A 12,059-nucleotide genomic window follows, 5' to 3' on the forward strand; every position below is an offset into this window, starting at 1 on the left:
AAAAATGTATTATAGGATAGATTGATGACATTTTGGACATGGTTTTAAACAGAAATTTGACTGGCTAGGGGAGGAATAACACCATAAAGAGGTAATTCTAGTTTGTTCTACCTGGCCAAGAGCCTTGTGGGAGGCAGTGCCAGGTTTTAGCACCAGGGAGAGCACTGACACAAACACACATGCTGTTGCATAAGCTTAACTTGTTTATCCATATGCTAATAGGGTTTAATCATGTACTGTTAATCCACAAAAGCTGTTTAGAGGGTTTCTCTTTAAAAAAGATGTCATCACACTCTGACTGTTTATATTTTTATCTGTACATCTGTCACCACTCAACTCGGTTTTTTTTTGTCCATCCAGCCGTCCATCAACCCATCCAAAAAGCTTTGCAGTGAGGTCAACCTTGTTGAAAATAACGCATTCATGTAATGCACGCAATAGATAGCAATAATGACTGCATGCAGGCTCCATCGCAATAGCTGAGTGGTTGAAAGAATATGTTTATTGTTTACTATTTCCACATGAAGAGATACAATTGCTGTTGTTAAAATGTGGCGCTCTTGCATTTTAGAAAATGTATATAAAAAATGTTTCAGGGCAATGGCTGCCGTATGAAACTCCACATTCACTTATTAATAATCAATGTCCACACACACATTCCCATACAAAGTAAAGCAGTGTCACAAAGAAGAAGAAAAGATAATCAGATGCTCCTTCCCCCAATGGAATGATTTGTATTGCTAGTGTAGCTGCTGAGTCACGCTCGTTCCCATACCCTGGAAATTGACCTCTTTTTTGGGATGGAGACAGGTGTCTGCCCCTTCCCCCAATGGCAAGACCCCCAGCCTGAGTGTCACACAACATGGACACTAAAGCATGAACACAAACACACGAGGCAGCTTCCGGGTTATGGGGTCACTCTGACATGCACAGGCCGACAAGCACAGGCCAAGCTGTCACGTCAAGCTTTATTAAGAGCCTGGGTGTCGGGGAGATTTAATTAGCGTGGCCTGTGTGAGGTAAGTCCCTGGTGTTGAAGCAAGCAAGGTGCTGGGGTAAGGTCGGGTCTTATAATATGTCTCTGACTGGAGCAGGGCCAGGGCTGAGACAAGCTTATTTAAGGCAGAGAGCAATCATTGACACACCGGCCTAGCTTTCCCTATTTGGATGTGTAGTAGCCAACTAGTGGTCAAAAAAGGGATGCCCTGAAGTTCAGGAAGAACAGTTGAAATGTGTTACCCTTGGTGATTTATACTCTGCAAGAAGAGGATCATATGGTCGTTGTAGATATAAACTATAATACCTATCGAGTTAGCTTTGCTCCAGGATACTATACATGTGGACAGACAAGCAGCTTTCCTAACACAACAAATTGTAACAGTAACACAATTCAAGTTTAAATCATTCACAGTGTTTCCCTGACACTACACACTTTGTTTGATTCATATTTACTTTAAATAGCCTATAAAGCTATATTTTAAAAGAAAACAAAGGTTGTGTTTTCTTTCCCCAAGTTTCGAAATGCCTTTGCCATTGGGCCTCACAATGAACAATGGAATTTAATACCATTGTGCTTCTGCATACAACATTCAAATATTACTCTTTTTTAATGCAACCTTAATGTTAAAAACCAATGTGGTGATCATGTTGTGTAATCAATGGTGATCTATTATCTATGAAAACTGTTCTTGTAATATGTATTATATATTTGGTTGTAACCCTGTTACATGGGCCCTTGAATGAAAAGTCACAATTAACTTTGATGTTATATCTCACACACTGTTCCAAACAAATATATAGTACTTTCTATAGGTGACTATAAGCATTTTACCCCTTTAATCTCAATAGTTTTATGTCAAAAGATTGCCGGCATATTCCAATTTTAATTTGGACCTCAGCCTTTATGCTACAACTTCTATCTGATCAAACAACATGTGGCCATTCAAAGGTACACCCGAGTGCAGTTTTGTTGCAGCAACTGTCATTCTGCTCCAACCCCTGTGATGATATTGTACAAGTGGATGTGTTGTTGTAGGTGATGTGTCTAGGGTGTAAGACATGGCTCTCAAGAGACAGCACTGTCTTTGATGTAGCTGCCAGCCAGCTAGTTGGATGACTGATCAGCTGTTTCTAAAATGGGGACGAGAGGCTATCAGGGATTTTAGCTCCACAGTCACAGGCAGATGGTGTTGTGTATACATACACAGGCGCACACATGTGCTGGCATAGACATACATTTTAAGAGACCGCGGTACACACACATTCAACATGTACGCATAATCACTCACAAAGAGACACACTGCTACACTCACCCAAACTCACAAACAGATCCATAGACAACAAACATCTCTCTCAAGAGGCAGCAGGTCCCATGACTAATTAAACACACACACACACACACACTCACATGCACACACAGACACACACACACACACAGACACACACACACACACACACACACACACACACACACACACACACACACACACACACACACACACACACACACACACACACACACACACACACACACACACACACACACACACACACACACACACACACAGAGACAGCACCCTCTTAGACATTGTAAATTACTGTGGCAATAATTGCATTAGTGCACTAACTAAATTAAATGGCTGTGTGCGTGCAGGCTCTGCGGCAGGACGGGGCGTAGGTCTCTCACTGTTTACTCTGCTCTGCTGCCTGTAGGCACCCCCCAGTCCCTGCCTGCCATGTTGTCAGGTGCTCCACTGTCACACACCATTACCTGCAACCAGGTACAATTTCACACACGCACCTGCACATGCATGCACAGAACACACACAAACTGCACATGCAATCACGCACAGATCGCTCTCGTTTGTAGAGTTGATTGTTAATTGTCTAAATATGTGCTTCAATATGTAATTCAACAGCACATGTTTTATTCAGACCCATTCTCCAACTCGCTCTTGTTTTTGTTTTTTCTGTAGCTACATACAACTTAGCGCACAACACCTGGGAACACTAAGCAGCCAACCATGCAGATACAGTACAGATGGATAACACTTCAATCAAAAAAGCCTGCTTATCAATATGTCCAAACAAAAACAAATATGGACATAAACTGGCACCAGAGTGGTAGTAAGCTTAGACAGTCAGTTGTATGTGTAGTGAGCTTTATCTGTTTCAGTATCAGGAGTCACATCACGTCAGGGTGCTTCTGGTCACCAGCTAAGGGGCTTAGCCAGCTGGACGCCTGTGACCTGTTAAACAGCTGAAAAGCCTTCTCAGCATGTCACCTGGTGAGCTTTGTGCAGCAGATAAATTAAAAATAAAAAGTAAGAAAACTTTCATTTATACGCCATATTTCAAAAGCTGTAAAAGTCAGACACAATATCATGACCTCCTATACTGATATGGGATTAAATAAACCAAAATCCATACAAATGTGTTACATTGCATTAGACTTTGCAGGTGTTCATATATAGTTTTAAATTAATAATTTTCCACTGTAATAAACTTAAAAAGTATAACATTTGGAGACATCATGTGAGCACAAGACAGATGGTACTGACCTACTTCAAACACCACTTACCAGATACATTTCAGCTAATTTCTCATTACCAAATGAGGAGTCTGACCTAGATTTAACTAACAATTTTGCATGATCATCAGCTGATCGTAATCACAGCTACTATCAGGCCCTAGGTCTGTTCAAAGAAGCTGGTTAACAGTTATCGGGATAATTATGCTGACGCAAACTCCTGTCAAATCTATTTTACAATATGCTACAATCAGGCAGAAACCTGCATGAGGGCAAATTCACAGAAAAGGATCACTCGGCATTCTGAGCGTCTCGGCCACCCAACAGACAGGCCAGGGTTAATATATTGATTTGAAATGGAGGATAATGGTTGGGACTAATCAAACAGAGAGGGAGCTTTTGGGAGGGGGGTTGTGCTAGATATCATAGAATAAAAGCCATCTATGTGCAAAGAAAATCAATACAGTAGGAAAGCTAATTGGAATGCATTGACAGCAATCCAAATTTGGGCTGTCATACTAAGTTAAGCAGAGGTCAGGATACAAGAACTGTCCAATCCCATTTAAACAAGGGGATCTGGGCGAGAGACAGTGTCAATGCACATGAGCTGGAATGAAATCAAACCAGGGAAACTGCCACAATTACCACCACAGCCCGAGCTGGCATCCCTCCCAATGATTATGGTGCCATCTGATGCAGCTTGAGCACAAACGGTGGAATACATTTTGTCGGGGAAGGCAGTTGACTCGGCACAAAGCCAAAAAGTATTGACATTGATTGAATGAGGGAGTCATTTGAGGCGTGGCAGCTGGGAATATCTTGTTTTGTTTTCAGCTGAGAGCTAACTTTCATTTGGAGAATAAATGTATATTTTCTTATTAAATTCAATTTACACAGCAACTGGATCAAAGAAAAGGGCTTTCCAGACAGGCAACCACAGTCCAGGAGATGAAATGATAATATTGAGGGGAAATGATCGCACCATTTTGCTGAAAACTCTATTCTTTTCATGGAATGTCATTTACATTTTTCTTCGGGATTATCTCCTATAGGGAGATGGAGTAATTTATGCCTGTTGTTACTGGGCTGTCTGCTCCAGTTTCGATATGAATATGCTTTTGCGGTATTACTTTTTCCTACTCTGCGCATGTGTGTGTGGTGCAGTGCGTGTGTGTGTGTGTGTGTGTGTGTGTGTGTGTGTGTGTGTGTGTGTGTGTGTGTGTGTGTATGTGTGTTTGTGTGTGTGGAGATGCTGAAGGTGTCTTAATGCCTGCGGCAAATTGGCACACTCAGCAGACGGGAGAGAGACTGATCCCCTGTTTGTTGACAGTGCACTTAAATGCACATGTATGTGCAAGTGTGAGTGTGTGTGTGTGTGTGTGTGTGTGTGTGTGTGTGTGTGTGTGTGTGTGTGTGTGTGTGTGTGTGTGTGTGTGTGTGTGTGTGTGTGTGTGTGTGTGTGTGAGAGAGAGATTAAGTGAAACCTCGCTACGATGAGTAGTAAATCATAAACAAGTCGCTCAGCCTCACAGACCAGGCAGATCTCACGCTTCTATATTTGTGTGTGTGCTTGCGAGAGACTATACATACAGGCTTTGCCACTTTATAAGCATTGAGGTTAATACATGGATGAATTATTAACTTCCATAGGCAGCATGCAATCTGCAGGTGTCATCATAAAAACTGAATCTAATTGGTTGCAAGGATAAAAACAAAGATAAACACAGGCAAGTAATTTTAGATGACTGAAATGTTTCCTGTGATGGAATAACACAGTGAGTCAAGCACATAGAGACAATGATAGAGAAATAGAAAGAATGACGTCCATCATAAATGTTTCATGAAGCTCTCAGAACTGTTAAGGATTCATCAAATCCAGAGGGAGGTCTCTGGCCTTCATACCGCTCCCTCCTCTTCAGTTCCTGGCATCTATTCTTTCCCTCTCTCTGTCTGTTTTACTGCACACACACACACACACACACACACACACACACACACACACACACACACACACACACACACACACACACACACACACACACACACACACACACACACACACACACACACACACACACACACACACACACACACACAAACACACACACACACACACACACACACACACACACACACACACACACACACACACACACACACACACACTGAGGTTATATATGAGCGTAGATAGAATCAGCTGCAGTTATCATCATCTGGCTTTTCATTTACCAGTCCTATTAGCCCCATTATCCTCTCAGCCAGACCCTCTGCTTGCCCTTCTGCTCCCTTTTCACAGCAAAACCATGATTATCTTTCTCAAACTTGGCTGTTCCAAATGTTTTCATCTGATTCCCACAACTCCAAAACTTGGCTGAAAGTGTTCTCCGCTGGCTGACATTCACTTGAGATTTGGCTGGCTGACTATTTAGCTTTCTGGTGGCTACCTGGTCTGTTGGGTCATTTAAGGTGCCGAAATGATGAAATCCACTGTAGTTGAGGAGCAGGCAGATGGATCGTCATCCAAACACCCTCCTTGTTAACACGACGGGGGGAGGTAAACTAACAGAGGGCCCCAGTGTTGCTATGCACCAGAGCTGGGAGCAGCATGCAGCAGAGCACGGTCCAACACACAGACAACTAACATACCCATACACACAAAACAGAGATTATGAATAATTATGTTCAGAGATCTTTCATGAAGATCAAAGCAAGCAGGCACCATTTTGGTCACGTTCATAAGGAGCCATGTTTAATGAATGTCAGATATTGTGAAACAGTGCTGCATGTGGCGACTTGAGGGAGGAATACGGCTAATTATAATTCCAAAACGTCAAAATGTGTGCATGTGTGATTAGTTTTCCTCATATGCAACAATATACTTAGAAAACCAAGTCATTCTTACGTGTTAAATGTCATGTAAATCACTTGTCATGTTGCCTAGTGTGCCAACAAAGAAAGCACACCCTGAATGTAATGTTTAAGTGAGAGTGAGGGATCCCCAGCAGCCGTAGTAAGACTGATGTTTCCCCTGACGGTAATACTGTTAACTGTCAATCTGGCGGTGTAATCTGCTTCTGGAGATGATGCTTTGCTGACACAGGTTTATGCAGTGTGATTTTTTTTCACTGCAATAAGATATACAACACATAGAATATATTATGGATTACATTTACTAGTGTGTGTTTGACAGTGTGTGTGAAGAGAATATATAAAAAAAATGGAATGGGCTTTTCATTTCAGCCCCAAATCCTAGGAATTCTGTACATGTTGGACAATTCCCTCTGTCTTCATTTAGGCAAAGTTAAGTAAAGTAAAAAGCTGTTACTAAGCGAGTCTGACCCTTACAGAGGAGACAAGAGTATGCTTCAAGTATGTGTCACACATTTTATTTAACATTCTTAACATCTTTTGTTGCCTTGCCCTAACTATACCTCCACCATTGTTTATTCATGAAAGTTTATGTAAAAAAGCGCTGGCACTGAATTTAAACCACTGTTTTACAGAACCTGCTGCGGAAGGCAAGTCACGCATCAGATGAAAAACAATAAAGGCAGCACTGAAGAAGCAAGCTATAAGTGACAAAGAATATTGAAGCTAATAAAGCCTGTGTTTCCAAAACACAGATGGTCATTCGCATGAATTTTCTTTTTATTGCAGATCTGCTGCATTTAGGCTATGATGATCAGCCAAAGGCAGGGTGCCATTTTGAGGAAGACATCTCATCAACATGATTGGCAAGTATTAGTATATGCAGTTCACCATCTGAGGAGGAGGAGGTCAGGACTAGAAATACATAATTGTTGCCTCAAGGTAGTAAGTTGTATCGTGTATCTTTTACTCGTGCACATTTCCTCCACAGCTTCTGAATATTCCACGTTTACGTAATGGTAGAAATTATTGAGGAATTAGTGCTCAGGGCAGCAAATGAGAATAGGACATGAGCTTTGATAGTATTCACATGCCAAAAGACGTGGTACAGAGAACCCTTGTATTGCAATTACAGACCTTCGTAACTAAGGCAAAACTAACACTGTCTATTCAATCTTTAATGGGAAGAAGAAGTGTTGCCTACTATTACTACCAAATGTCTAAGCCTTTATTGTTCCTCTGAAATTACCTACACAGACATCTGATTTTGCTAAACATTGCCTGTCCCTCACAGGGCTGAAAATCTATCCTACAGACCAATAAAATCTGCCAAATGTCTTTTAAATGACAAGAGATGCTTTGAAGGACAGTAATTGCCCCCTTAATGTACAAACAGACAAGTCTGATAGAACCAGGAGATCAATAATAATTTAAAGACTGCTCCAGCCACTTCACAATAAAATGACTCCCTGGAGGTGATGCCAACAAAGTCTCTTTATCTCTCCTAAGAAGCTACCCTCTCCATTTTATCTTTCTATCCAATACTCTGTACACTACAGGACTGGGACCGCTGAGAATGATGCTTTGTTTCAAATACTGTTTAATCAGATATCTCGTGGTAGTATTTACATGAGCACTGTATATAATGATCAGATAAGCTGTATTTTCTGCCCACTTCACACTGAAAAGTCAAAAACGCACAATACACAGAATCCAGCACTTCAACATAAGCAAATGTTTGAGAGGGATTATTCAGCAGGGTTGTGGCGGTGCTATTTCTTCACTGCTGTGCTTTTGTTCCGAGGCAACAACATTATCAGAACGACTACTATGGTTATTGAAAAGAATACAAGCTTATTCTTTATTCCCCCAAAAAACTTCACCTATTCAAAAACTGTTCCCCTGAGAAAGAAAAGTGCTAGAAAGTGCTATTAACTGACAAACAATGAAAGTAAGAGTGATGTTTATCTGCCAGGGGAGCGTCAAGAGAGTGAGCATGTACAGATGTTCCTAAAAGAGAGAGCAATCAAAAACAGTGTTGACATGACGGGAAGTTCATTCTATGACGGGTGGAATGAAACAAAATAAAATACTTTTTGAAATTGAACATTTGTCTCCAAATTGAAATCTTACAATCAGGCATTTATGTTGTGATTGAGCAGTTATTCAGATTATAAATGGAATCAAAGGCATCTGAATGCAGGTTAGTGACACTTTTAAAGCAAATGTTTTTTACTTAAAAGTCATTTATACAGTTTAATGTTATGCTCTCTTTCAAGAAGTTGAACCACACAACATTTCCAGGGTTTTATGATTAGATGATAAGAAAAATGCAGTCACTCAAAGTAATTCCCTGACTTACTCTGGCCACTTTCTTGGCTGACCATGCTTTCTAATCATGTTTCTTTCTCTTCAGGCCAGTTTTCTGTTGTGGCCGAGTATGTTTTATTTTGGTCTTTGTGTAACTTGTCTGAGCTGTTGGGCTTCTACCAGGCTATGTCCCTCCCTAAAGATGACAACAGGCTTGCAGGCTGAGGTGGATGTGGCCAGGTGGCCAAACAAGCAGGACGAGCATCTCTCAGCAAGGCTGAGCCAGGGGCTTGCTCTGATGTTTGCCATATTTATTTCTGTGGTGCTGGGCATGTGGTCATGCCAACAGCTACTTGTTCACACGGGTCAAACAGGCCATTTCGGCCCAATCAAGTCCCTGCCAGCTAAGCATGCCACATCTACATGAGGCTAGAGATAAGAAGAATGACAGGGGAGGTCATTAAAACAGGAACAACATCGCTGCTCTCACTCAGCCTGAATATGAATCACTTGGCCAACTTGGATATGTGAATGTGCAGACACATATGATTCTCAGGAGAGGAAGTCTTTGCCTGTTGCTTGACACTTTGGCTCTCTCTGTTCTGGCAGGAACCATTGAAATGCAGACCGAAGGGTATGGATAATGGACTGTCCCACAGCGGCACAGCGCTCCACGCATTCGCTGCAGTTCCCTCAGACAACCACTCCTGCTCTAGTCTGCACTTCACATACCCTCTTTTCAACCCTGGGGAGGCGCTGGCATATGGCCAACCATCACTGAGTGTGTGAGTGACTGAATATGTGAGCATGTGTTTGTGCATGAGTTTTTGTGTGGGAATGTAGGAAGCCCTTGCAAGCCAAGAGCTATGCTTATTAATGCCCTAAAGACTAAGTGCTCTCCTTCTTCTCTCTTTTGCTCCCTCCTCCACTCCATCCATGCTCTGCCCATTTCTGAGTGGCTATTGCTGAAAGAGAAGGAGGACGTGGTGCTGGGAGATGGGGTGGGGTGCTGGAGGGAAGTACACAAACAAAGCAGGATACGAGAGGAAGTACACTAGTGGGCTTCAACATGGCTGAGGCCCCCCGCTGCCTCACAGCTGCCCCCTCTGTTTGATGCTGCGATCGATCAATACACTCAGCTCAGAGCTACGCCTCAGATCATCTCACCTTACTCATGTTATCTGTATACCTAACCTACCAACTTTCACCAAATTCAAATAATAGAAAAGAGGACCACTGCCAAGCACACCTGGTTACCTCAATTCAAATTCCAATTTCACACAGAGCACCCCGAATGAGTCTGCGAGTGCTTTTCTGCATTGGTAGGATTTACAAGAAGATCCCCATGCTAAGTTTTTACTCATAGCTGAAATTGTGTTGCGGACACACACACACGCGCTTAAGTGCCTTCATAACCTTGTAACAAGTACAGAGAGCCACAGAATTTCTGTGGTTGCTTTTGTGCTTGAATCTCCTGTTATTCTAATAGTTCAGCTTACACCACCGGAGAGTGTCATAACTCTGTACGAGTCTGCATTAAGGTGGCCGTGAAACGAGACACCTGGGGTGAGACATAAAGAGGCCCATAGCTCCTGTCTGAGAGACAGAGGGCATAGAGACTGGGGCTAGTTTAAGCATATTTAAGGGCATCATAAAGAGAGCTGGGCCTCATCCATCTACATGATGTATGGGGCTGGCTTGTTGTTGTTTCCCTGGCTAGACTACCTTCTTATCAAGCATCTCTCTTTCCACCACATCCATTCATATTTGCCTCTTCTTTTCACTATTTTCCTATCCATACTCATCCCCTTCGACTGGGCATGAATGGCGGCATGCCACCTTGCCCTCTGAGCACTCTTGTCTGATTAAGAAGAAGAGGTTTTTGTGGCCATGGCATCTGGCAGGGTCAGCCCACATACTGAGAAACAATGCCGTATACATTCTCCGGCGCAGAGCAAACAGAGAGAGACGCTCCTACTGGACCTTACTGAAAGAACCACATGAATGCAAACAGACCCGGCACTGCGGAGTGGACCCCCTGAATGAGGGGTCCTGTTTGATTTAATCCCAGCATTGCGCCCTGAACCTCACGCACACACAGATTTCACAGGCATTACGCGGGTCTGCTGTTTGCACTGAGGCTATAGCACGACGCAGAGTGGTAACCCACTGAGGATGCCAAAGGTTTGGATTTTCCCATGATAGCAACCACTCTCACTGGATAGAGGGTGAGTAACCAGGAAGGAATCTGTCCCTTTTCAATGGCCACTGAAAGGGGTGCTGTGAAATTGTCCGAAATTTTTCTGTGTGTGTAAACAGATGACTGAGGGGGGAACCCGGGGACCCTGCCTGGGCCCGACTGAACTGCTTCCCTGGACGCTTTCTTTTGTACCTCTCTTTGCCCGTCGTTGCCCCTCTTCTCTCTTTCACTGCCCACTCCTGTCTCAAATTAATTTTCTTTCTGTCTGTCCCCCTCCCCACTGTGAACAAGTCCCACACTGCGAGGACACAGGAACGTTTTTGCACGCTATTCTCACATGGTATTAATTAGTTTTGAGCTTTTCTTATCGAGCGACAGATGCTAAATACCTCAATAGTAGGCAACGCAGAGCGCAGACTATGATAGGATCCCAAAGCAGAATTCAGTCTTGAATAGAAACCAAGGTTGGCAGAAGGAGAAAAAGACACCTGTAAAAGTACAATGAACTTTTTCTGATAATAGTATTTTCTCCTGATGCTTCAGCTAAGCAATTTGAATCATCTCGTGCTCTGCGTGACCACACAGGAATTTCCCAAAACTTTTCACCGGTTGCTAGGTGACGGCTTCAGCTCCTGTGAGCATGCTGTGTGAATGAGGATGGGGTTACTAATGTCCGCCTCACCCAATGACCACGCTCTCAACAGACTGCTGTTGTCCAGTTAAAAACAACATTATGCTACTTCCTCAATACAATCAAACACGGTGCATCGGCCAGGCTGAAAAGCACTAATACTCAACATGCGCTGTCTGATGTTTCCTAAAGTGAAAAACAATCCAATGGCCCTTTAACATGGGAACATGGGCACATAAAGGTGCAATGAAATCGCCACTGTTCTAACAAGTCAATTACAGTTATTTTCTTATTTAGAATTTTACCAGATATTTGACTGGTAATTGAAGGTCTTTTAACTATTGATATAACAGTGAGAGCCTAATTATGCTGTTTCCAGACAATAAACCCTTGTTATAACAATTGTGACAGTATGGCCAACAATTTCCACAATTAGCGTGAAGAAAATTAAATTCTGAGATACACAGAGGAACACAAAATGGGTTTGACAGGATGCAGTATGTTAACAGAGGTTTAGTGAT

Source organism: Eleginops maclovinus, chromosome 4 (assembly GCF_036324505.1).
Source record: "Eleginops maclovinus isolate JMC-PN-2008 ecotype Puerto Natales chromosome 4, JC_Emac_rtc_rv5, whole genome shotgun sequence".
Taxonomy (NCBI): Eukaryota; Metazoa; Chordata; class Actinopteri; order Perciformes; family Eleginopidae; genus Eleginops; species Eleginops maclovinus.